The sequence below is a fragment of the Diceros bicornis genome, chromosome 19 (genome assembly GCF_020826845.1).
Source record: "Diceros bicornis minor isolate mBicDic1 chromosome 19, mDicBic1.mat.cur, whole genome shotgun sequence".
Taxonomy (NCBI): domain Eukaryota; kingdom Metazoa; phylum Chordata; class Mammalia; order Perissodactyla; family Rhinocerotidae; genus Diceros; species Diceros bicornis.
Genome location: NC_080758.1, coordinates 40,789,588 through 40,815,632, shown reverse-complemented (window position 1 = coordinate 40,815,632; position 26,045 = coordinate 40,789,588). Strand labels below are relative to the sequence as shown.

Below are 26,045 nucleotides of genomic sequence, written 5' to 3'. Positions count from 1 at the left end.
AGGGGGTGAGTGGGAGGAGAGAGATGAGAGGTTAACTGGGAGTTGGACCTCAGAGAGCATCAAGCAAGGTAAAGACTTTGCTGAGTCAGACAGCAGATTTCAAGAAGGTTTCAAATAATTGGAGTGATATGGTTAGACTTTTGGTTGAATGGATCACTCTGGCTGTTTTGTGGAGAATGAACTCTAGGTGTCAGGTTAGAAGGGAAGGAACTTGGAGACACTATTGCAATAATCCAAGCAGGAGATGATGATAGATTGGAACAGACTAGTGGAGGAAATGAGAAGTGATTGGATTTTGGATATCCTGGGAGGGTAGAGCAGAAAGCTCGTTTCCTGATGGATCAGATGTGTGATGTGAGAGGAAGAGAGGAATCAAGAATGACTCCATGGTTTCCACTCTAGGAAACTGGGTCAATGGTGGAGCCATTTACAAGATAGAGAAGAACATGGGAAAAGTATGTCTGAGATGTGTGGATACCAAGAGTTGCTTTTGGACATGCAAAGTTGCAATGCCTATTCAACATGTAAGTGGAGATGTCAAGCAATCCATTGGATACACACGTCTGGCCTTTAAGAGAGAGGTCCAGGGGGCCAGCCCGGTGGCATAGTAGTTAAGTTCGCATGCTCTGCTTTGGCGGCCCAGCGTTCGCAGGTTCAGATCTCGGGCGTGGACCTATGCACCACTTATCAAGCCATGCTGTGGCAGGCGTCCCACATGTAAAGTAGAGGACTATGGGCATGGATGTTACTCCAGGGCCAATCTTCCTCAGCAGAAAGAGGATTGGCAACAGATGTTAGCTCAGGGCTAATCTTCTTCACCAAAAAAAAAAGGAGAGAGAGAGAGAGAGGTCCAGGCTGGAGCCCACAGTGTGGGGTGTACTGGTTCAATATATGCTCTTCGATTTTGTTGCCTTAGGGTCCTCACAGACTCAATTCCAGTGAAAGAGAAAATGCTTATTTTCTGGTCATTGAAGCAGAAATCTGTGATTTTATCTTATTTCCCTTGGAACTTTATCATTAATCACTGTGGCCAGGGGAAAGGGAAGCTCTGATTGGCCAGGTGTGTGTCCTAAAATTCCCCCATTCAGCTAGGGTGGGCCCAGCGTATGGACTGAGAGTGAGAAATGTTGATTCCTCAGAGGACTATGATGAGAAGAAGGTTGAAGGGAATGCTGGGAGGCAGAAACCATGAAAAATCGTAGATTTTTCTACGAAATCGTAGATATGGGACTCAAAACAAGAGATCCACACTTTTGTAACTAAATTTTAACAGAAAAACCCACAAAATAGGTTAACAGGTGACCCTAAGAAAAGAAAGAAATCATCCAAGCAAGAAATCAAATGCTTGTGCCTAATTCCATGCTTTGGGGCTCCACATTGGGAGATTAAAATTAAACAGTTCCCAGCTATCTATTGCAATGTAACAAAGCACCCCAAAACGTAGTGGCTTAAAACAACAAACATTTTATTCTCTTTACGGTTCTATAGTTTGACTGGCCTCACCTGGGCATTTATGCTTCTGGTCTTGCTGGGTTACAGTCAGATGGTGGCTGAGGCTGGAGTCGTCTGGAAACTCTGGGATGCTGGGGCAGCTGGGTCTCTTTCCCTTTCCATATGGTCACGAGGCCTCTCCTCTTCACACGGCCTCTCCACATGGTCTCTCCAGCAAGGTAGCCAGACTTCTTAAACGGCAGCTCAAGGATCCCAAAGGTAAGTGTTCCAAGAGGGAGAAAGTAGAAATCACCAGTCCTCTTAAAGGCCAGGCCTGCAGTGTGATTTCTGCTCATTCTATTGACTGACACAAATCCCAGACCAGCTCAGATTCAATGCAGGAACAAACGGGCCAACACAAGGGCACAGATACCAGGAGTGGTTCACTGGGGGCCATTCTTAGAGACCAGCTACCAAAACTCTATCACATAAAACCCAAGATTTTTGGTTTAGGCCAGCCTTGTCCAAAATGTTTCTATCACATACTAACCTCACAAAATGTTCATGAAAGAAAAAATTATTGCCATGTCAATTAATTCAGAAAATGCTACACACTATAAACAATTTTAGAATATCATGCTGTCCATTAAAAATTAAGGACTCACAGAAATTTTGCACTAGAAAAACTCATGTGACATTGTTTCATCTAGAGTCTTATCCTCGATTACTCCAAAAAGCAGAGCCTGAAACAAGGGTTTGTATGGAAGTAGTTTTTTGTTTTGTTCTGTTTTGTTTTGGTCAAGCGATCTTGAGGAACAGGAAGAGTGGAAGAGGGAAAGAAAAAACGCCAGTCCAAAGCCAGTTCATGTGTCTAGGACTGCACATGCGTCAGAAGCACTCAACAGGTTACTGCAGGCATCTCAGACTGCAGTGGCAAAGAAGCCCTGGGACAGAAAGCAATGGAAACGTTGGAGATTGTGATGAGGCACTTGCACACAGTGGGCTTGGCACAACAATGGCTGGAGTGAAACAGTGGGCTGAGAAGATGTGAGTTGAGGCATGAGGTATTTTTGATATAAGTAATATTTCTCAAAATTGTCTGCCTAAGGACCCCATTTTTCGTATGGATAATGGTGCCTGCCATTATTCCATGTTGCCAGTGTTGTGCAGAACACACTTGTGAGTGCATTGGTCTAAATAGCCACTGAAGACAATGTTATACTGAAGCGATAAAAACCGCCATCTCTCAGTTATCATGCCTGGTTTCTTATAGACTATGTTCTTTCTGACATTCTGGCTGAGTCTATCTTAGCGTTGATTGAGCATCCATTAAAACATACCTGCACAAAATCTCCTTTCCCCCATATACACCCTCTGCTGCCTTTCTACCACTAGGGATTCTGGTTTGTGGTGGATATAAGTTAATCGCCTATATAGCACCCATTTCTCTTAACAGCACCCCACATGTGAATCGGGTGACAGTGGTCCTGCTCTCAGCCCAAATGTGAGCTATGATTGGTTTAAGGCAATCAGTGAATTTCATAGTCTAGCCCTAGTGAATGGGTTAGAGACAACTCTCATTGATTTTCTGGATGTGGATGAGGGAGAATGTTACCCTAGTTGTTATTGGTAGCTGCTTTGTGACCACAGTCAGAGCCAGTCTTGGGAAGAAGCCAACAGTGTGAGAGGTAGAGTTAAGGTAAAAAGACTCTGGAGGGCCTGGGTCAGCCCTTGCCTGAAGTTCATCTTACCTCTAGATTTCTGTTTCATGTCCCAATAAATCTCCCTGGCTTAAACCAGTTTCAGTTTGATTTTCTGTTATTTGTAACTGATTACACTCTACTTGATTGCTTCTTTGAAAAGGATGACCAAATTTCGGACTCAATTAACCATATAAGCTTTATGAGATTAATTGCATGAGGCCTCATTTTTCAGGAGGTCCCTAAACTGTAGAAGAATTAAGTATTTATTTGGCATGATTTCACCATTTTTTCCCCCAGACACATTTGCTCACAAGAGTAAAACCCTAATACCTTTCCAGAATTTTGGTTGGAGGAGTATGAAAGGGAGAGGCCATTCTTTAAGAACAGATTTCCCAATTTGAGGGGCATTCTATAAAATAACTGGCCCCAAATAACTGACTCTTCAAAAGTGTCAAGGTCATGAAAGATGAAGAAAGATTGAGTAACAGTTCCAAATTAAAGAAGACTAAGGAGACATGATAACTGAGTGCAACATGTGATCCTGGATTGGATCTTGGACCGAAAAAAAAGGAGATTAGTGAGACAATTAGCAAAATTTGAATAAGGTCTGTAAATTAGTTAATAGTATTGAATCAATATTAATTATCTGATTTTGATAAGTGGTCTGTTGTTATGTGAGTTGTCAACATTTGGGGAAGCTGGATGAAGGATATACAAGCACCTTTATAATATTTTTGAAGTGTTTTTGAAAGTTGGAAATTATTTCAAAATGAAAAGTTAAAATTTTTTTTAATTAAAAAAATAAAGAACAGGATTGGAGTGGCACTTTGTTAATGCATTGGTTAGAATTTCCATTGCCATGACATTTCATGAATACAGAGAGCAAGTGAGTCTACAAAACTGCCTGGAAATCCATGGATTTGCAAGACTCGGAATTCACCGCTCTACCCTGGAAGATGCCAAGCTGAAGGCAAATCTATTTCTTTTATGATGCCTTATTGAGGTCTCTGACCTGGGCTTGGAAGAATGCAAAAAATGTTTTGATTTGAGAGTAAGATAGACATCAATCCAGAAAATTTTGAAAGCAGGCAATGGTTCAAATAAGACTTTCAGTTCAGATTGGAGAGCGAAAGGATTTGACAGAGAAATGCAGAGGAGGCTCATCTGAGTGGGCTGTTTTGGCACCCGTGAGTGAGTTGGAAGCCAGCATTTAGAATGGGTGAGCCTGGAAAATAGATTTGGTGGAAAAAGAGGATGATTCACTCACCAATAATAATAGCAATAAATACTGATGACAAGGAACTTTTAATTAGCAAATGGAAAATAAGCCCAAGACACATATGCTGAGTCCCTTAGAAGTGAGGTCAGAACAAATTCTTTTCAAAAACGGGAACATTTGTAGTAGCTCCTGGCCCTGGAATCTATTGATCTTTTTTTTTTTTTGCAATGTGGAAGATATTCTCCTCTCTTTCAAAGGAAATCTAATTACTTTCCCTCTGAGTTAATTTGAAGATTACTCTGAAATGTATCAGAAAATCACTGTGCAGCGTACTTTTTCCTTTCTCCAAATACAAAGAAATATCTTAAGTTTTATTTTTCAGAATCATTAACTATGATTCTGATTCATATTCTGCAATTGGAAAAGGAGGCCAGGACCAAATTCTAAGAGGTGAGCTCAATCAAAAACCTTAATTTGGAAACAGGTTTGGAGGACTTTCTGTCCTAGAAAGGGGCGTTGACTGGGGTAGAGGGGATGGCACCTCAGGGCATTCAGGAGGAGAGAGGTTAAAGTTCTGCATGTGATGCCTCTACTTGAACTTCTACCTCAGAGGTGGGCCACCCTATGTTAAATATGATCATCTCTGATTTTACCTTTTTTCTATCTTCTGACAACAAATTCCCTAAACTTTCCTCTTCTATATCCTTTGTTCTCCCTCTTCTTCCTTTCTCTTCTTCTCTTGTCTCCTTACTTCTTCTCCAGTCCATGACCACAGTCTTCTTTGCCATCATCTATAGAATTTCATTTTGCATGATTCTAGGGAACAAAATGTTGGGAATAGAAAAAAGTGACAGCCAATAAGTGTTAAAAGCTTTCCTCCCATTGAGGCTCTCTGGACCCTCCAACTCCAACTTCAGGTTCCATCCAGGGTTTAGTGTAACCTTACAAAAACATTATCATTTGTATAATTTCCCTTGAGGGCCAATGCTGATGTCCAACCTTGCTTAAATCAAAGTACCACTTATCAACCTTGTTGGTAATCCTTTTTTTTTATACCCTAGAGGGCCTGGGTTGATTGCATTTTTGCTCCCCATCCTTCACTGCTTCTAATAGTGTTTATATATTGATGTCTTTTGCCTTGTGACTTTCCAGTGCCTCCCAGCAGAAGGGACAGAGTATACACCCCATCCCATTGTCTTTGAGCTTGGCCATGTGACTTGCTTTGGCCAATGGAATGTTAACAAATATCATACAAGCAGAGGTTTTAGATGTGCTTGTGTCATTTGGCTTGGACTCTCATGCTTTTGCCATCTCCATGAGCATGTTCTAGGAAGCTGCTGTTTCTAGAATGAGGGATGTGTGGAGCAGTCCTGAATCTGACCCGCAGTTTGGAGCCAAGACCAGTCAACTCACAATCTGAAGCAGAACATCCCCAGCCAACTTGCACATCAATGATTGTGAAAAATAAATTTTCATTTTTATAACCCTTGTTACACAGCATTATTTCAATAATAGCTGATTGATACAGGGGCTTGTTTTCCCAGTAATGAACACATTCTACAGCTTTACCTCTAAAATTTGTCATTGTGTGAATTTTGGTGGGGGGCAAGTCCCCCTAGCCATTCCCCTTCCCAATAGCAATAAAACAGTCATGTATGACTATGTATGATAATGTATGATTGGCTGACTCAGCCAATCAGATGCTGTCCTCCTCCCAGAACCTTGAATCTGGAGCAAGTGATGCAGATAAGAAGGGACAGATTAGAATTAATTTCTTTGGTGGTGGCAGAGTGAGAGGGACATCATAACAAGACGCTTCCTGCAGTAAGATTTTGGTTGCAATTTTGCAAGCCTAGCTTCCTTTGGTTGTTGCTCGTTTTTTAGCCTTCCTATCAATTCTGTGAACAACTGACTAATTTCTCTTCTGCTTCAGTTAGTCATATTCATTTTTGTTGTTTGCAACCAAAATTCCCGACTGGCACAAATAGCTCACCTGAAAAACAGTCATTTGAGAACACAAAAGCCTTGTAAATTTATTTCTAAAGCTCTAAAATCTCTGGAGCCATGGGAGCTTTTTTTCTGCCTGAAAACTGTACATTAATATTTCTATGAAACTATACCAACTTACACCAAAATGAGTTAATCATAAAATCAGTTTTCATAATTTTGGAAAAATCTTTCTTTCTCTATACCTACATTAGCATTGTATTTCTAGAAAAGATCAGATTTTTCAACACAAAGAGTCTGGCATGCCTTCATAAGCGGGGCTTTGACTTAAGCAAGGGGCGGAACCAGGTTAGAAATCAGCATCGGGCCTCAAGGGAATGATACAAATGATGATGTTTTTATAAAAAGCTTCCTCAAAAAATTAAATATAGAACTACTATATGATCTAGCAATTCTAATTTCTGGTTTTCAAAGGAAACAAAATCACCACGTTGAAGAGATATCTGCACTCCCGTGTTCATTACAGCATTTTTTTTTACAATGGCCAAGACATGAAAACAATCTGTGTCCAACAACAGATGAATGTATAAAGAAATTTGGTATATATTTGGTATATATACATAGACACATATACTCATACACACACACAAACACAATGGAATACTATTCAGCCATAAAAAAGAAGGAAATCTTACCATTTGCAATGACATGAATAGATCTTGAGGGCGTTATGCTAAGTGAAAATGTCAGACAGAGAAAGACAAATACTGTATGATCTCACTTATATTTGGAAACTAAAAAAAATACAAAACAAACTTATAGAAAAAGAGATCATATTTGTGGTTACTGGAGGCAGGGAGTGAGGAGTGGGGGAATTGGATGAAGGTGGTCAAAATATACAAACTTCCAGTTATAAGATAAATAAGTTCTGGGAATGTAATACACAGCATGATGACTATAGTTAACACTGCTGTGTGGTATATTTGAAAGTTGCTAAGAGAGTAAATCCTGCAAGTTCTCATCACAAGGAAAAAAATTTTTTTTCTTTTATATCTATGTGAAATGATGGATGTTAACTAGACTTGTTGTGGTAATCATTTCACAACATATGTAAGTCAAGGCATTGTGCTGTGCACCTTAAACTTATGCAGTTCTATATGTAAAAAAAACAAAATTAAGATTCAAAGATTTAGATTCCTGGCTTCCTCTCTGTAAGCCTCAGTTTCTTCATGTATAAAATAGGCATAATAAATTGGATACGAAAAGGTTTCTAAAGTCCAGACAGCTATACAGAGGAAAGCTGCTGCTGTTACGTTCTGCCTATATATTGCTATACTCATTGCCTCAAAGAGAAAAAAGGAAAAAACTTTATGGAAAGATTGATTGCCAGTGGCCGTTTCTGGCAAGTGATGAACATTGCAATAAGAACAAAAAAAAAATAAAATACTTAGGCTTCTCGAACTTTTTGGCTTGGCCCCCAGCTGGTCATGATTCCAAATGCTGGCCGGCAAAACAACACCATCACATTTAGTTAGGCTCTTTTGAGATGTTATGGAACACGCACTGGAAAGAGTAGGCCGGGGACGTGATGCACCTGGGACTCCCAAGAATGCTGCAGAAGCTCAGCCAGGAGGCCGCTGAGGCCTTCCAATCATGTAAAGGGAGTGATTATTTGAACCAAGCGTTTCTACTTGGCTTGGACATCAGAAAAATGGCCCGACTAGTATGGAAGTGAAGGTAGTGTGCCTGCAAACTTAGACTTATCCTGAGTGACTTCTCCTCGGAAGCACTGCCAGGCTCTTGGTAACCTATATAGCCTGAGACAGAGACTGGCTACGTTAGCTGTTTCGTCTTCTTGACTACATCTTTCCTAAATAAACCCTCCTATGTAACTACTTTAATGAATGAATCTGTTACTACAGATTAATCAGTGAACTCTTATTTAGAGTCAATAACCTTCCTGATATACCAGTGGTTCCCAAAGTGTGGTCCCCAAACCAGCAGCATCAGCATTACCTGGGAACTAAGAAATGCAAATTCTCAGGTTCCATCCTGGAACCATGGAATCAGAAACTCTGAGGGTGAGGCCCAGCAATCTGTGTTTTTACAGGCCCTCTAGGAGATTCTGACTCACACTAAATTCTTGGGAACCACTGCCCTGTACCATCGCCTTTGGCCTCTTCAAGAACATAGTTCCAACAGTTCTTCCCTCTGCTCCGACATCATCAATTTCTCCCTCTCCATTGGATCATTCCCATTAGCGCACTATTCATGCTGTTATTTTTCCCATTGTAAAACAACCATTCTCTTGACCTTCACTTCTCTTGCTATAGCTTCATTCTTTGCTTCACTTTGGTTTTGATAAACAAAACTCCTCAAAAGAACTGTCTACGTTTTCATCCCAGTCTCCTTTAAACTTACTCAAATTAGACTTTGCCATGAGCACTCCAAGAAACTGCTCTGGTCAAGGTTAATCAATGACCTCCATGCTGCTAAATTTAATGGACAATTCCCAGTCTGCAACTTACCTGAGCACTCCCTCTTCCTGGGAACACTTCCTCACTTGGCTTTCAGGTTCTCGCACTCTACTGGTTTTCCACCTACCGCACCGACTCCTCTTTCTCAGCCTTCTTTGTGGGTTCTTCTTCATCTTCCTGGGCCTCTTAATTCTGAATGCCATAGAGCTCAGTTTCTGACCACTTCTCTTGTACATCTACCTTAGGTGATCTCATTTTTATTCTCATGACTTCAAATATGAACTATATGTTTATGACTCTCAAATATATATTTTCAACCCAGGAATGTGCCCTGAACTCTAGACTCTTATATCCCACTGCCAAGCTGATAGAAACACCTGGATATCTATTAGATATGTGAAAGTTAACATATCCCAACTTGACCTTCTGATTTTCCCTTACCCTACCGAGTCTTTCTTCCATAGTCTTCCACATTTAAATGATTGAAAATCCATCCTTTTCTTTCTCCCATAACACACATGCAGTCTAACACGAAATCCTGTTGGCTCTAACCTTCAAAATATGACCAGAATCTGACTACTTCTTACCACATCCAGTGCCACCACCCTGGCCCCAGCTGCCGTGATCCCCCACCTAGACTACTAACATTGCCTCATGAATAGTATCTCTGCTCTTCCATTGCTCCACTACAGTCAGTTCTCAGGAACTAGAAGAATCCATCTAAAACATAATAAGATCATGTCAGTCTTGGTCTTAAAGCCATGTAGTGGCTCTGGTGATATTTTGCCCTATAATAAGAAATATGTATTTGGTCTTCATCCTGTTCCTAGCATAAAGCGCCTAGAACGCTTGGAATTTTCCAAGTGATGAGAGCAGTAAAGATGCCTTTTTTTATGTTAATGAGGGAACTTTTGAAAGCATCTAAGGATGAGACCTGATTGCCAAGGGAATCAACCACGCGATTAGATGGTTGGAACTTTTAGTCACATTCCCCAACCTCACTAGAGGGAAGAGGAGCTGGAGATTGAGTTCAATCACCAATGGCCAGTGATTTAATCAATCATGTGTATGTAAAGCGGCCTTCATAAAAATCCAAAAGGACAGGGTTTGGAGAGCTTTTGAGCTGGTGAACTCTTACAGATTTGGGAGAGTGGTGTGCTCAGAGAGGGCGTGGAAGCTCCTCGTCCTTTCTCTATACCTTGTCCTATGCATCTCTTCTATCTGGCTGTTCCTGAGTTATATCCTTTTATAATAAACCAGTAATCTAGTAAGTAAAATGTTTCTCTGAGTTCTGTGAACCACTGTAGCAAATTAATTGAACCTAAGGGGGGGGTTGTTGGAACCTTTGATTTATAGCCAGTGAGTCAGAAGCACAGGTGACAAGCTAGACTTGTAATTGGCATCTGAAGCGGGGAGCAGCCTTGTTGGACTGAGCCCTTAACCTGTGGGACCTGACACTACCTCTAGTAGATAGTGTCAGAATTGAGTTGAACTGTAGGACATCCAGCTGGTGTCAGACAATTGCTTGGTGTGGGGAAAAAACTCACACATTGTAATTGGATGCAGATTCATAGCTCCCTACTTCATTCAAAGTCAAAGTCCTCCCCCTCAGTTGCCTCTGCCTCATCCCCTAACTCTCTCTGCCCTTGCTCCGGCTCCAGCTACACTGACCTTGCTGCTCCTGAATCCTCCAGGCTTGCTCTTGCATTATACTCATTGAACTGGTTGCTTCCTTTGTCTGAAATGGCTGGGTCCCTCAACTTCTTTAGGTCTATTCATAAATGTCACTTTTTAAAGTGAAGTTTACCTTACCCACCCTATTTAAATTGCAGCACCCCTACTCCATCTTACATATCCTGCTCTTTTTTTTCTCATTGCATTTAACATCTTACCTATCTAGTTTACTGCCTGCCTCACTGCACCAGAATAAAAGTTTCACAAGGAGAGAGAGCTTTGTCATGGATGAATCCCCAGCTCATAGAGCAGTTCCTGGCACATAGTTGGCACTCAATAAATATTAGTTAATTTTCAATTGAATGAATAAATTAATAAATTAATGTGTGAGTAAATGCATGTGGAGTTATTTGGGGTCTCAGTGATACTAATGTCATCAACTCTGTGTCTTTGTTCTTAATGTATCTTGTCTGGAGGAGCTGGCAATTTTCCTCCAGTTGTGATAAACTCATATGGATTTCATTTTTTATTGCTATCATCACAGAACATCATATCTCCCAAATCTCAAATTGAACAGAATATAAAAATGGAAGGGGAAGCAGAAAAAGAGGCTGGAGATCCCAAACTGCAAATTGCAAAGGGAACTAACAATTCTAAGCTTGAAAATATTCACTGCTGCTCGTGTTGGTTTTGTACTGAGGGGAGAAGAAAGTGATGGCACTTGAAACATGACTGCAGTCTGAATTCAGTCTACTGAGGGTCGGGAAAAATACAGAAGACCCTGGTGACAGCCAAAAGAATGGCAGGACATTTCAAATACAGGTCATGGGAGTCCAAACTGAGTAAATAACAAATGAATTATGACTCTGGCACACGAGAAAGTTTGGCGGTTTCTTCAGAAGCAGCAATGAACCTGGAAAGCAGATGGCATATCAGTTTCCTATTCTTGCTGTAACAAATTACCGCAAACTTAGTAGCTTCAAACAACACAAATTTATAATCTTGCAGTTTTGTACTAAGAAATGAGTCTCACTGGGCTAAAATCAGGTGTCAGCAGGGCTATGTTCCCTGCTGGAAGCTCTTTTTCTTTTTCACCTTTTCTAGCTTCTGGGGGCTGCTCACTTTCTTTGGCTCACGGTCCCCCTTCCATCTTCAAAGCCAGCAATGACCATTCAAGTCTTTCTCACATAGCATTACTCTGACACTGATGCTTCTGATTCTTTCTTCCACATTTAAGGGTCCTCTGATTACATCATGCCACCTGGGGGATCTAGGATAATCTCCTTATTTTAAAATCAGCTGATTAGCAACCTTAATTCCAACTGCAATTTTAATTCCCCTTATTTGCCTTGTACAATAACATATTCAAAGGTTCCAGATTGGTACATAGACTCTTTGGGGAGGCCATTATTCTGCCTACCATAGATGGTATCTAAATCACAATAGTTTTTCTCTTTGTTTGTTTAGAAATGGGTTCTAGAAAAAAACAGGACCAGCCCAGACAGCCTCTGTTTCTCACAGGCAATTCAGTTTCTCACTGGCAATTCAAAGTGTTGAGCACCCAGGGGCTATGCAAAAAAAGAACACTACTGATTAGAAACTAGGAAGTATCCATGGCTGAAACTCAATAAATATTTCTTGGATGGATAATTAACAAGTAAAGTGGGATTAGAGGTTCTTTTGCTTAGAGGTGCAGCTTCCCATAGGAGTATTTAGGATCTCTTAGGAAAAATAAGACCACTTCCTACAATTTCCTATCTGTCATTATGTTTTATATTTGTAAATGTTAGGGATAAGTAATAGAGACTAGAAGGAAATTATATTAATAATCAAATAATAATGTTTCAGAGTTTCTCAGTGAATGCTCTTGGACTTGAGTAAATCTATGGATATTATTCTACTGGCTTACTTTCCTTTGGTATAGATGATTTACATAACTTTCCAATTGATTTTCTTTAGGTTTCTCCCTCTCCTAGCTTCCACGAGTGTTGGTTAATAACGTGTGAATGAACACTGAAATGTGAGAAGGAATTCATGCATTTGTCATTGGTATCACCCTCCTCTGGACTTTCACACTGGCCCTGACGGAAGATAACGTGGGCCCTGGGTCAGAGGACTCTGTCATTTCCACTTACCTAGAGATCCACTTCTCCATGCCTAAACCATGCCCAGCAAATAGTAGGCCTTCAATAAATATTTACGGATTAATAGATTGGGTTAATCATTTACAAGATGAGTGGATTGGATCAGGTGAACTTCTTCTCAGGTTTTACATGGGGTTCTTCAGAAGCAGGCCCTGAGACAAGGATTTGAGTGCAAGTAATATGTTAAGAGAGGACTTCCAAGAGAAACAGGTAAAAGCGTGAGGAAGACAGGATGGCTAAGAAGCAAAGCAAAGGAGTGATTTTGGGTTGAGCCCCAGCCTTCCCCCGGGGAGGCTCCAGCGTCAAAATTATACCTCAGAGTTTGTACTTTCTTGAGGCAAGGGAGATGGGCTTTTATGTTCTGATACCAGTCACTTGTTGGTCAAAGGCCACCCCAGGGGGAGGTGAACCCCTGGGCACTGGGCAAAGTGGGCAAAGGGGCCTCAGAAGCCCAAGGGATGGCCTCTGAAGAGAGTCAAGGGGTGCTGGCTATTAAAAACAAAAATACAGAAGCCAAGGGAGGGGCCCAGAAATGGTCAGAGAGATCCGAGGATATCTAAGCGGAGCCCCAACAGCATTCACCACAGCTTCCTCCAGCTCTACCATTGCAGAAATATTGCTGTAAGGTGACAATGTGTTCATGTTTGTGTGTGCAACCATTCACATTTTGCAAATTCTGAGAGACACTCCTGTACTTGAAACACATTTGTCTTAATAAATATGGCTTCGCTCTCAGGAAATAAAGTTTTTCAGTGGTAAATCTGGAAATTTAATGACCATGGTATATATAATTTCTGCATTTAAAAAATTCCATTTGTTGTTTCTAGGGATATTTTGGACTTTTCTAGTCCAATTCTACTATACTTGTATATAGGACTAGAAAAATGCAGTTGACCACACGCTGGATCCAAACATCCTCCTGATCAGTTATGGTATTAATTAGATTTAATATTGATGTTTTGGACAGTATTCATGGCATGGTTATAAAACCATAAAAATAAAACTTGAAGCATACGTTCTCTGGCTCATTTCTGAACAAATACCTCAACAATCAAAGAAAAGATTACTGAAAATAAAAGAAATTGAAGAGGCCCATCTCCTCATGATCCTGAAACCAGTGAGGGCAGAATGGTCCCTTGGAAGATTAAGACATTTCACTTATAAAGCTTTATGTTAATCTGGTTTCCACTAAGATCAGGTCAAAAAGGCACTTGAAAGCAATACAAAGTGTTGGTTTTGGATCATTTTAATGTTAAAACACATATTTAAGCCATTTACACAAGATAAACTAACAATTTTTTTGGCCAAGGGCCGGCCAATTACTATGTTAAAAGAGCAGCACAAGAAACCATGAGTTGGTCGGGATGTAATTTGAGCCTGTTCTTTGAACCAGCAAAATTGTGAAAGACCAAAATGTTCCTGTTTAGGACCAGCTTGTTTCTGTAGGCAATGGGGCTTCTGTGTGTCAAAACTACTCTGGGAGCTGCTTATCCTTGTCTGGAAAGTGACTGGCAGGGTCACTGAGATACTGTTTGGCCAACGGAGTTACAAACAGGACGTAATAGCTCACCTAGAAATTGCAATTATTAAATATAGCACATGTACTTCCAGTCATAATGAAGATGTTGTTGATGATGATGAGGAGGAGGAGATGAAGGATACTTTGCCAAGCTTCCTTCTGTTGCTAGAGCACTCTGGGGCCTTTGTACTTGCTCTTCATTCTGCCTGAATCTTGTTGCTCTGGATCTTGACATGGTTGGTTCCCTTCTTTACCGCGGTGTAATCCAAAAGTCACCTCTAGGAGGCATTCCTAAAGCTGATCTAATACTATTTTCCCTGACACACAGGCATGCGCTAGGTCATTACTCTACTTTATTTTCTTCATAACACTCATCACTAACAAAGTTATCTCGTCCACTTACGTTTTTCCCTATTTGCTCTGGGTCCCCTCTAGGCTCACCACTCTCATTTATGGAGGCCTTGGACTCACGGTCCAGCCCCCTTCCTTTCCCATTCCTGGTTCCATCCTTTATCATGAGGGGCCCCCATCCATGCATGTGAACAAGCCCATCTAAGCTTTATCCAACACACCACCACACCTATAAAGGCTGAGGCACAGCACAACAGAAAGAGAATTGGTTGCAACTTACTTTGAAATTCATTTTAAAAAATTAGATAGGTTTATGCGTGGATAGAGAAATGGCTAGATATGTGATAAAGCAAGTACAGTTAAGTGTAAATGGTAGAATCTAGGTGGTAGATATACAGGTGCTTTTGTTTTATTTTTGAAGTTTTCTGTATGTTTGAAAATTCTCATTATACTAAGTCAGAAAAAACATAAAAAATACAAGAACTGATTTGGAAGTTAGGAGATCTACGAGTAGGTCCCAGCTCTGCTACTCATTGGCCATGTCATCTTGGACAAATCCTAAGCACTGTGAGAATTAGTTTCCTTATATTAATAAAGTTAGTTTGACTGTGTATTAGGTTGGAAATGATGGAAAGCCATCTCAAACTAGCTATGACAGAGAAAGAGAGTGATTGATTGGCACACATAACTGGGAGGGAGGGCGCTTCAAACCAGGCCATTTGAAATTATTCCCCATCTCTTGCCTCTGCTTCTCTTCATGTGTTGGCTTAGTTTTTCCAACTTCAGATGGACTTTCTCCACACGACGGGGAAAGGGAATGGCCACAGATTGTACCTCTTTCCAATTTAGTAACCCCACATGTAAAAGAGGACCCTCTCTCCAAAATTCCATAATTTAAGATTCCAGGGAAGAATTTGGATGGGCCTGGAATGAATCATAAGCCTAGACTTACAGCCCGGGAGTGGTGTGTGATTAGCTGGGCCTGGATCACACCCTCAGACTTGGGCCAGGCTGCCAGGGCACTGTGACTGAAGACCCAGCAAAGCCATATAAAATAGGAGTGGGGCTCAGTCCCCAGAGTCCAATGGACATTGTCACTGGGGAAAAATATAAGGAATGATGGAAAGAGAAGAGAAAACAGATGCCTACTACAGCCTGGGCTCTCTAAGGAATCTTCTAGTGCTAATATTTCATAAGTGCTGATTAGATTGCTATGTACATAATAGATGCTCAGAAAATGTTTGTTGAATGAAAGAATATGTAAAAAAGCCATGAAAATGACAAATTATTTCAAATGTTAGTAACGGGAAAGTTCTTTAGAGATTAGCTAGTTTAACTCCTTCATTTAACAGATAAAGGAAAATGAGGCCCAAAGAAGTTAAGTGAGATTCCCAAGGACGTGTGGTTACATCTAGAACTCAAGCATTCTGATCTTCCACACTGGCTTTCCATCTCTCTTGAAAGCATTCTTATTTCAAACAGATTCCCTTTGCTCTGAACTCTCAACAGATTAAGCATCAGTTAATACCACCCAGTCATCCTAGTAGCAAAGAAAATAGAGGCTCAAAATTACAAAGAAAAGGAAAAGAACAAAATCCACCTTCGTTTAATTGTCATTCTAATGAGTTAAGCCTGGATTCAACACAGGCAGTCTCTCCTAACAGAGAAGAAGACAGATCTCTTGGCTGCCCCCACAGTCAGCTTGTGGATAAGTGTGTTTATACAGCTGGATTGGTCCAGAAGCAGCCAGGGCTGAAAACAGTCAAGTGAGCAGGCTGATGGCAGGCGACAGCTGAGAGCATCTGTTTCCCATTAGAGACACTAGGCTGCAATAGTGCTGTCCTCTAATCCTTAGGCCCAGCTTTCCTAGGGTGTGGGTGTGTTCCCAGGTCTCAAGGTGCTGACAGCCAATTCACTTGCTAACACATCCTAAGGGTACTCGTGAGTTAGGAGGCCCTAGTCTGAGATTTGGAGATAAAGCTCAGAGTTCAGATCAGGTGGGTGAAGTTATTTACGTTCAGCTTCTAAAGCACACTTTAATTCTGTAGTAAAAACTGTCAGAAAGAACAGGTCATCCTCTTCCCTTCCTTTCCTTCCTTCTCTCCTTCATTCCCTCCCTCCCTCCTTCCTTCTCTCCTTCCTTCCTCCCTTCCTTCCTTCCTTCCTTCCTTCCTTCCTTCCTTCCTTCCTTCCTTCCTTCCTCCTTTTTAGTTAAGCAAGAAGGAAGAGAATGCTACTCTTAATTTTTGTAGAAAAGCAGAATTATGCTGCTCCTAACTTCTCTACAAAAGTTAGACACATTGGCCAGCATCTTGAAAAATATCTTGGGTCCTGTCTGCAAAATAAGCTTCATGGAAATGAATATTAGACTTTGATGGTAACCAAAAGATACGACTGGATGAAGGATGCCAGTCTTAGTTTGCGTTACCCTGAATACAGACCGTGAGATAGACCTTAGGTGCAGGAAGTTTTTTGGGAGGTGGCTGTAAGAAGCAGAAATGAGGGACTATGAAGAATAATGCAGGAATGAAGGAGAAACCAATGTAAGGATGCTTCATCAGTTGCTGCTGTAGGCAACCCAGGACTTAGTACCCTGAGAACTCAGAGAAGTTCACAGGATGCCTTTCAGAAATGGCCTGAAGGATAGAAGACTGGAGCATTTAAACCTTTCTTTGGTCAAGGGTTGACCCTGGGGGATGTTAATACCCAAGCACTTCCAGGCCGTGCTTGAGCATTAAGGCTGAGCAAGACACTGCGGCTTTGGAAATGGCCCTGGGCCAGGAAGCAGAAAGAAAAGGAAGCTGACAGTGCAAGCTGGAACTGCCTGCCAGAGATGAAACCAGAGGCAGCCAAGAGGATGTAGTAGGGACACCAGAGGCATCTGCTAACAAAGTGTGAGCAGCCAGAATAAACCCAGATAAACTACAGATGAATTGGTGATTGGAATATGGAATTCTATTATACTATCCTCTTTACTTTTGTATATCTTTGAAAACTTCCATAATAAGAAGTAAAAAAAAAAAAAATATATGGCTTAAAATACAAGTTTCTTTCCTTCAATGTCATCTTCACACTTAAGAGAGACATTGGAATAGATACTAAATAACCTAATTTTTTTCCAAATAGTACTATCAACTACACTCTCCTTGTAGAGATGGTAAAGGATGGAGAAATGTTATTGGTTTTAAACTATATAAAATGTTAGTAATTCCAAACAAATGATATGCTTTAAAGTTGCTAAAACTGCATTGAATTCGCAGAAATAGACAATATAGCATAAGCAGATATTAAGAAAAGAAAATTATAGGGAACGGGAAGACTCTGACTGGTCCTCTTATTTTAGGCAAAGTTACACTCAAAGTATCCTGGACAATGAGCATCTGTTGTTTGTGCAGCCTAGCATCCATGTCCCCTGCCCTTGGAAAAGTTCTTCAATTTCCTTTCCCCATTTTATACAGTTTTAGTGAGATTATAAGTTCAAGGATCTTGCCCTCTCGTGGACAAAGTGTGAACACATGACCCAATTTATGTCATAAAATTTTTTCACCCTGAAATTTGAATCTTAACAGAGTAGACACAGGTACCAGAAATAGATGAAGTTGATTCATCCTGTGGTTGTACCTGGAAAGCTTGTCCTTTAGTACTTGCTAGGTAGCTAGAACTTCTCTGCTTCCTATCTTTCCTAGGAGTTTTCCCATTGCCTATGTGAGCTATCCCGTCCTTTTGACAAATTTAATTTTTTGGTTAACTTAGTTAAAGGGAGTCTTGGTCACATGCAACCATTGAACTCTTACTGAGTGTGGCAGTTTGTCTTCAAGAGTGCCACCACCAATTCTTTCCCTCTCTACCGACATGTGTCATTCCACCCATCCACAGGTGGAGAGAGTGTCATACTCCTTTAAATCTTATCCGGCCTTTGACTGGCCTTCCTATGGTGTAAGTGGCACTCTGCTTGTTCTGGGCCTAATTTAAGAGGACTGGCAGTGTCTATTTCCTTTTTCTTAGAATGCTCATGCTGGGGGAAGTCAGCTGCCACATAAGAAGTCCAACTACACTGTGACCTTCATGCTGTGAGGAAGCCCAAGTCACATGGAGAGGCTGCATGGAGAGACAGAGATTCCCAGCTATTGCCCAGCTGTTCCAGCTATGCCAGCCCAGGCATCAGACATGTGAGTGAAGAAACCTTCAAGTGACTCTAGCCCTGCTGCCATATAACTACACCTTCATGAGAGACCCCAAGTAAAAACTGCTCAGCCGAGCCCAGTCCACCCTAGAACTGATTGTAAAGAATATGTGCCTGAGTATAGCAAAAGAAAGGTACTAGAATGGTCATAGAAGTACTATTTGTAATAACCCTGTATTAGTTTCCTAGGACTGCCATAATAAAGAATTACAAACTGGGTGGTTTAAAACAAGAGAAATCTAATATCTTATAGTTCTAGAGGCTAGAAGTTCAAAATCAAGGTGTTAGCAGGGCCATGCTCACTCTAAGACTCTGGGTAGGATCCTTCCTTGCTTCTGGTAGTGTCCTTCAATCCTTAGCCTTCCTTGGCTTGGACCATGAGACTCCAGTCTCTGCTCCTGTGATCACGTAGATTCTCTTTTTATGTGTCTGTCTGTGTCCAAATTTCCTTCTTCTTAAAAGGACACCAGTCATATTGGATTAATGTCCCACCCCAATGACCTCATTTTAACTTGATTGCATCTGCAAAGATCCCATTTCCAAATAAGGCCACATTCACAGGAACCAGCAGTTAGTATTTCAACGTATCTTTTTGGGGGACACAATTCAACCCATAACAAGCCCCAAACTGGAAAGCACCCAAATGTCCATCAACAATGAAATAGATAGGGGCTGGCCCAGTGGCGGTGGCATAGTGGTTAAGTTCACGTGCTCTGCTTCAGCGGCCCAGGGTTCACAGGTTCCGATCCCAGGCATGGACCTATGCACCACTCGTCAAGCCACGCTGAGGCGGCATCCCATATACAAAAATAAAGGAAGATTGGCAAGGATGTTAGCTCAGGGCCAATCTTCCTCAGGCAAAAAGAGGAAGATTGGCAACAGATGTTAGTTCAGGGCCAATCTTCCTCATCCAAAAAAAAAAACAATGAAATAGATAAATAAATATTCACACAATGAAACACCACAGAGCAATGAGAATAAACATACCATATGGACTAATCTCAAAGCGTGATCTTGATGGACATAATAGGGTTCATACTATAAATTCCCTTTACATAAAGTTCAAAGACAGACAAAATGGATGTCTAATGTTAGAAGTCAGGATTACCCTGGGGAGAGGTCACGACTTCTTTTACTTGGTCTGAGTGGTTACACAGCATGTTCATTTTGTACAGTCATCAATCTGTACTTTTGTGTGTGTGTGTGAGGAAGATTAGCCCTGAGCTAACATCTGTTGCCAATCCTCCTCTTTTTGCTGAGGAAGATTGGCCCTGGGCTAACATCTATGCCCATCTCCCTCTGTTTTATTTATGCGTGGGATGCCTGCCACAGCATGGCTTGATAAACGGTGCGTATGTCCATGCCCAGGGTCCAAACCTGCAAACCCTGGGCCACCGAAGCAGAGTGCACGAACTTAACCACTATGCCACCAGGCCAGCCCCATCAATCTGTACTTTATGTTTAACATCAATAAAATGTTTTTTAAAAAATCCTCTGTCCTCGTGGAGCTGACCTTGCAGGGAAGATGGTCAATAATCAAAATAAATAGGGAAAAATTTCAGAGGGTTAGCTGGGGCTATGTGCTACTGACAGAGATAAAGCAGGGAGGGGACCGGAGAGGATTAGAAGGGGGATGTGATGATCCAGCAATCTCATTCCTGGGTATTTATCCAAAGAATGGAAATCAGGATCTCAAAGAGATAGCTGCAATCCTATGTTCTTTGCAGCATTATTCACAATTAACCAAGATATGGTAACAACCCAAACATCCATCGACAGATGAATGGATGAAGAAAATATGGTATATACATACAAGAGAACATTATTCAGCCCTTAAAAAAGGAAGGAATTCCTGCCTTTTGCGAAAACATGGATGAACCTAGAGGACATTATGTTAAATGAAATAAGCCAGTCACAGAAAGACAAATACTGCATGATTCTACTTACATGAGGTGTTAAAATAGTTAAACTCATAGAATCAGAGAATAGAATGGTGGTTTCCAGGGGCTGGGGAGAGGGGGGAATGGAGAGTTGTTGTTCAACGAATATGTTACAGTTACACAAAATGAGTAAGTTCTAGAAATCTGCTATACAACATAGGGCCTATAGTTAACTACACGATGTTGTGCACTTAAAAACTTGTTGAAAATGTTGATCTCTTGTTAAGTGTTCTTACTACTAAAAAAAAAAGGACATAAGAAATCTTTTGGAGACGATGGATATGTTTATTACCTTGATTGTGGGGATGGTAACACAGATGTATGCATATGTCCAAACTCATCAAAATGTATACATTAAATATGTGCAGGGGCTGGCCCAGTGGCGCAGCAGTTAAGTGCGTGTGCTCCGCTGTGGCGGCCCGAGGGTTCGCCAGCTCAGATCCTGGGCGCGCACCGATGGACCACTTGTCAAGCCATGCTGTGGCAGCGTCCCATATAATAAAGTAGAGGAAGATGGGCACGGATGTTAGCCCAGGGCCAGTCTTTCTCAGCAAAAAGAGGAGGATTGGCATCGGATGTTAGCTCAGGGCTGATCTTCCTCACAAAATAAATAAATAAATAAATACATATGTGCAACTTTTTGTATATTAAGTATACCACAATAAAGCTGAAAAAAATAAAATAGAGTGGTCAGACAAAGGCAGTTGAGAAGCTGACACTCGTTTGGTTCAGCAAGTCTCATTTAATCTTCACAACAAGCTTATGAGAGAGGGAGGTACTATTACATACTAAAATAAAAAGGTAGGTAAATGCAGAGAAAGGTGCTAAATTAAACAACCACAAACAGGTAGGACAGTTTGCTGCTCAGGAAACACATTTATGTTGCCCTATGAATGAGGGATGATGACATAGCTAGCCAGATCCTTGGCAGACAGACAGATGGACAGATAGACAGACAACAAGAGTGAAAACAAAGATGGCGACTGGGCCTCCTAAAACGTTGCCAGTTTTTGTCAGCACTCAGAGGACAATGTGTTTATTGTCATCAGGGCTTTAAATGGGAGCCCAGTAATCTCTGGTTTACTTATCTTTTTTATTTTTTGTAAGGAAGACCAGCCCTGAGCTAACATCCAATGCCAATCCTCCTCTTTTTGCTGAGGAAGATTGGCCCTCAGCCAACATCCATGCCCATCTTCCTCTACTTTTATATGGGATGCCGCCACATGGCTTGACAAGCGGTGTGTTGGTCCACGCCCAGGATCCGAACCTGCAAACCCCAGGCGGCGGAAGTGGAGGGCGTGAACCTAACCACTACGCCACTGGGCTGGCCCCTCTGGTTTATTTATCTTGCTCAAAGTTTTAAAAATTATGGAAGAAAAAAGGAATTTCCAGGAAGGATAGGTAGTAGATTATATAATTGAAAGAAAAATTAAAGAAGCAGGTTCAGAAAAAGACAAGCATTGGGGTAGCAAGAGGGAATCAAGCAGCATTGGCTGGACAGGTACTAACCGCTTTCACACTTCCTGTTATTCCAGTCAAGATTCAAATTCTAGGCAAGCAGCACCTTTGGCTTAGCTTGCGTCACTTGTCCACCCCTTGGCCAGGCAAAGGTGGAGCATCGTGACTGGCTGTCCCCCTAACACTGGATACAATGGGGGAGGAATAGTACCCTGAAGTGAAGCGGGGTGCCCTTACCAGAATAACGAGGAATCCACGCTGGGCAGGTCAAACGACCACTGTCTACCACAGGTTTGTTTGCAAGGTTGTTGCAGTCCATGTATCACTGAAACTTTCTTTCATCCACATGGTAGGCAAAATTCTAAGATTACCCCCAAGATTTCCACCCCCTGGTGTACACGCCCAGCACTATCCTTTCCCTTTGAGTGTGGGCAGGAACTGTGAAAATGACAGGATATCATTCCTAAAAGTTGGTTACTAGTCATTGGTTTTGTGTTAATCAAAAGGGAGATCACCCTGGGGGCTCTGACCTAATCAGGTGGGTCCTTTAGAAGGTAGAAAAGTCAGAGAGGCTTGACCTTGTGGTCTTGCTGACCTTTAATAAGATGAAAACTGCTGTGAGTTCCATAGCTGCAAGGAACTGAATTTGGCCAACCACTGAAATGAGCTTGGAGACGAATCTGGGCATCAGATTGCACGTTGACTAACACCTTGACTGCAGCCTTGTGAGACCTGAGCAGAGGCCTACACACCTGACTGACAGAAACTGTGAGATATTAAATTTGTGTTGTTTTAATCAGCTACATTTGTGGTAATTTGTTACACAGCTGTTGGAAATGAATACACTTCACTACCCGTATGACACTATGTTTCTGACACATCTGTTAAAGTAATAGTGTTTTCCAGGAATAGCAAATGGAGGGAAGCTCCCAGAGAACCAAGACAGAGGGGGCTTATCTAGGGCACAAGGATCAAGATGCAGCAGACATTAACACTTGAGATAAGGCAAGCAATTCCTCAGCTGGCTTTTGCTTTGGGAGAGGGAGGAATAGGGAGATGGAGGTAACCAGATTTTTCCTGAAGAAGATTTACTAGTAGAGACCTTTCTTTCATAGTTAACATTTTGATTAGATAGATAACTGTTCTTTCTTAATATCTCAGTAGGACCTGAGAGCTTCTGCACCCAATGCAGGTTGGAAGTTTGAAAAATTAGGTCTGAAGGAAGGTTAGATGGAATTTTCTTGCTTTGACTTAAGCTACTAGAGGATGGCAAGGGTGATGTCTGGGTGGGTGTCCAAGAAAAGGTGTGCAGAACAGCTTCGGGAGGTGATTGTTACAAGTAGCTAAATTCTAGCAACGCAGCAGGTAACAGCATTGTCCAAGAAATGGAAGGGAGCCCATCTATGCATTTTTTAAACCTTAACATCTTTCCTTTTATTCCTGCTTGTTCCAGTTTATATTGCTGTGTAAAAAGCAACTCCACATTTAATGACATAAAACAACAACCGTTTTATTAGGCTTATAGATTCTGTGGGTCAGGAATTCAGACAGGGCACACTGGGGATTGTTTGCGTCTGCTCCTCAAAGCCTGGGCCAAACTTTCTGGCACTATGTAACAAGGACCCCTCTTCTCCAGCTTCCAATAACATCTTCCTTAGCTCCCTTTGAGCCCTCACTGCAGCCTCCTAAAGGCCTTTTAAGACTTCTGCTAACATTCTCCTTTAGGATCCCTCCCACTCTTGCTGCTTCACCTAGTCCCAAAGCCAATGCCACATGGTTTACTTTTGCTATGTTATTTTGTTGTTTTGTTATGATATTCATCCTACTTCCAAGTAACAAAATTTGTTCCAGTTACTATTGCCACGTAATAAGCTGTTACTATTACTTGTAATACACTTTCCCTCCCACCCCTCGAAGTCAGTGGTAGAAAAATAAAGGAAAAAAAAGCCTCAAGTTACCTATGGGTGGGGGGAGTGCAAAAGAGAGAGAGGGGAGATGACTGGTCAGTGAGGATAAGGTGGGCAAAGTGGAGGCATTGAAGTTGTCCAGAACCATGAGGTCATCCTCCCAGCCATGGCTGGCTTTCTGTGGGTTTTCACAGTTAGGGCCATGGCAGGATACGCTCAGTATCAGATCTGGTAAACTGTGGCACCATTGTTGGAGCCTGTGATCGAGTACTGACAGTAGTGTAAACATAGTGATGGAAAACAAAACCTATTTTATTATGCTTATAGGTTCTGTGGATCAAGATTTGGAAAGGGCAAGTGCAGACGGCTTGTCTCTGCTCCTGATATATGCAGCCTAAGCTGGGAAGACTCAAAGGCTGGAAGTTAATTTATGGCTGGGGACTGGAATCTTCTGAAGCCCCATTCACTTACATGTCTGGCCACAGGTGCTGGCTGTGGCTGGGACCTTATCTGGGGCTGTTGGTCCAACATCTATACAGTCATGTGCCACATAACGACATTTTGGTCAATGAAAGACTGCATATATGACAGTAGTCCCATGAGATTAGTACCATATAGCCTTGGTGTGTACCAGGCTATACCATCTAGGTTTGTGTAAGTATACTCTATGATGTATGCACAATGATGCAATCGCCTAATGACATTTCTCAGAATATACCCCATCGTTAAGCCACCAATGACTGTACATGGTCTTCCCATGTAGCTGTTTGAGGTTCCCAAAAGCATGGTGGCTGGGATCCAAGAGCAAGCATTCCAAGAGAGAATCATCAAGAAGTTGCATTGCTTTTGTGACCTTTCCTCAGAAGTCACCTGGAGTCACTTCTGCTATAGCCACAAGCTAGCCCACATTCAAGGGGAGAGAACATAGACACATCTCTAGATGGGAGGAGTATCAAAGTCACATCATAAGAAGAGCATGTGAGGTGGACAATATTGTTGCAGCCATTTTGCAAAAATAATCTGCCACACTGTCACATAACAAAGGCAGTAAGATGACCTATTACAAATGTAGAGCATTCTGTGGTTACTGGTGATATGCCAAATCCTTTACAATAAAAAGCAAATAGCACAGATATCAGAGAGTTAGAGACTAAGTCTGTAGAGATAAAGAGAATTCTGTAAACCTGTCATGAGAATCTTAAGCTCAGAACTTGGGAACCTCAAAGTCAACATCCATTTCTTCTTGAATAATTCTTCCAGAACTATTTTTTTCCTCTTGAAGTATATCTTTTATAAATGTTTTGGTTCATGGTAAGTTTTCTCAGTTTTGGTTTATCTGAAAATATCCTCATTACATTCTCATTCTTGAATGCTTATTTAGCTGGGTAAACAATTTTAGGTTGATGTTTCTTCAGTACTTTGAAAATATTTTATCAGTAATTTGAAAATACTATTTACCATCTTCTACCTTCAATTGTTACACTGAGACATCTTCATTCAGTCTAATCATTTCTTTGTAGGTATTCTCTCTCTGGTTGCTTTTAAGATATTTTTTTCTTTGGTCTTATGAAATTTCAGTATAATGTGTCTGGGTTTGGATTCTTTTTCTTTATCCAGTTTGAGATTCATGAGATTCCTGAATCTGAGAGTTTCTGTTTTTCATCAATTCTGGATAATTCTTTGCCATTATATCTTAGAATATTTCCTCTCCCCTGTTCAGTTCATCCTTTTATGTTCCTGGAATTCTAATGATATGTATATTAGACATTCTATCCCTATCATTCTATCTTCCATGTCTATTAACGTCTCACCCATACTTTCCATCTCTGTCTCTCTGATCCTCATTCTGGGTAATTTCTTTATATCTACCTTCCAGTTTGCTTAATTCTTTCTTAAGCAGTGTCTAAGTGATGTTAACCCATCTAGTTTGTATATTTTTCAATGCTTAATTTTGTATTTCTAGATTTTTTATTTAATTTTTCAAGTCTACCAGATTATTTTTTGGTACTTCCTTATTCTTTGCTCATGTTTTCTACTCCTTCATTTATTTTTAAAAACATATTTATTTTATATTCTTTATCCAATGACTTCA

At 41.1% G+C, this 26,045-nt stretch overlaps 1 long non-coding RNA gene across 1 annotated transcript in view; it reads left to right on the top strand.

The window, feature by feature from the left end:
- The window catches only part of LOC131418683 (uncharacterized), a 29,849-nt gene extending 5,483 nt beyond the window's left edge, over positions 1-24,366 (top strand). Inside the window, exons 2-3 of the long non-coding RNA XR_009222958.1 lie at positions 18,471-18,634; positions 24,281-24,366. This is a non-coding gene — a long non-coding RNA (uncharacterized LOC131418683). The remainder of the gene's footprint in view (positions 1-18,470; positions 18,635-24,280) is intronic.
- Positions 24,367-26,045: the final 1,679 nt, after the last annotated feature.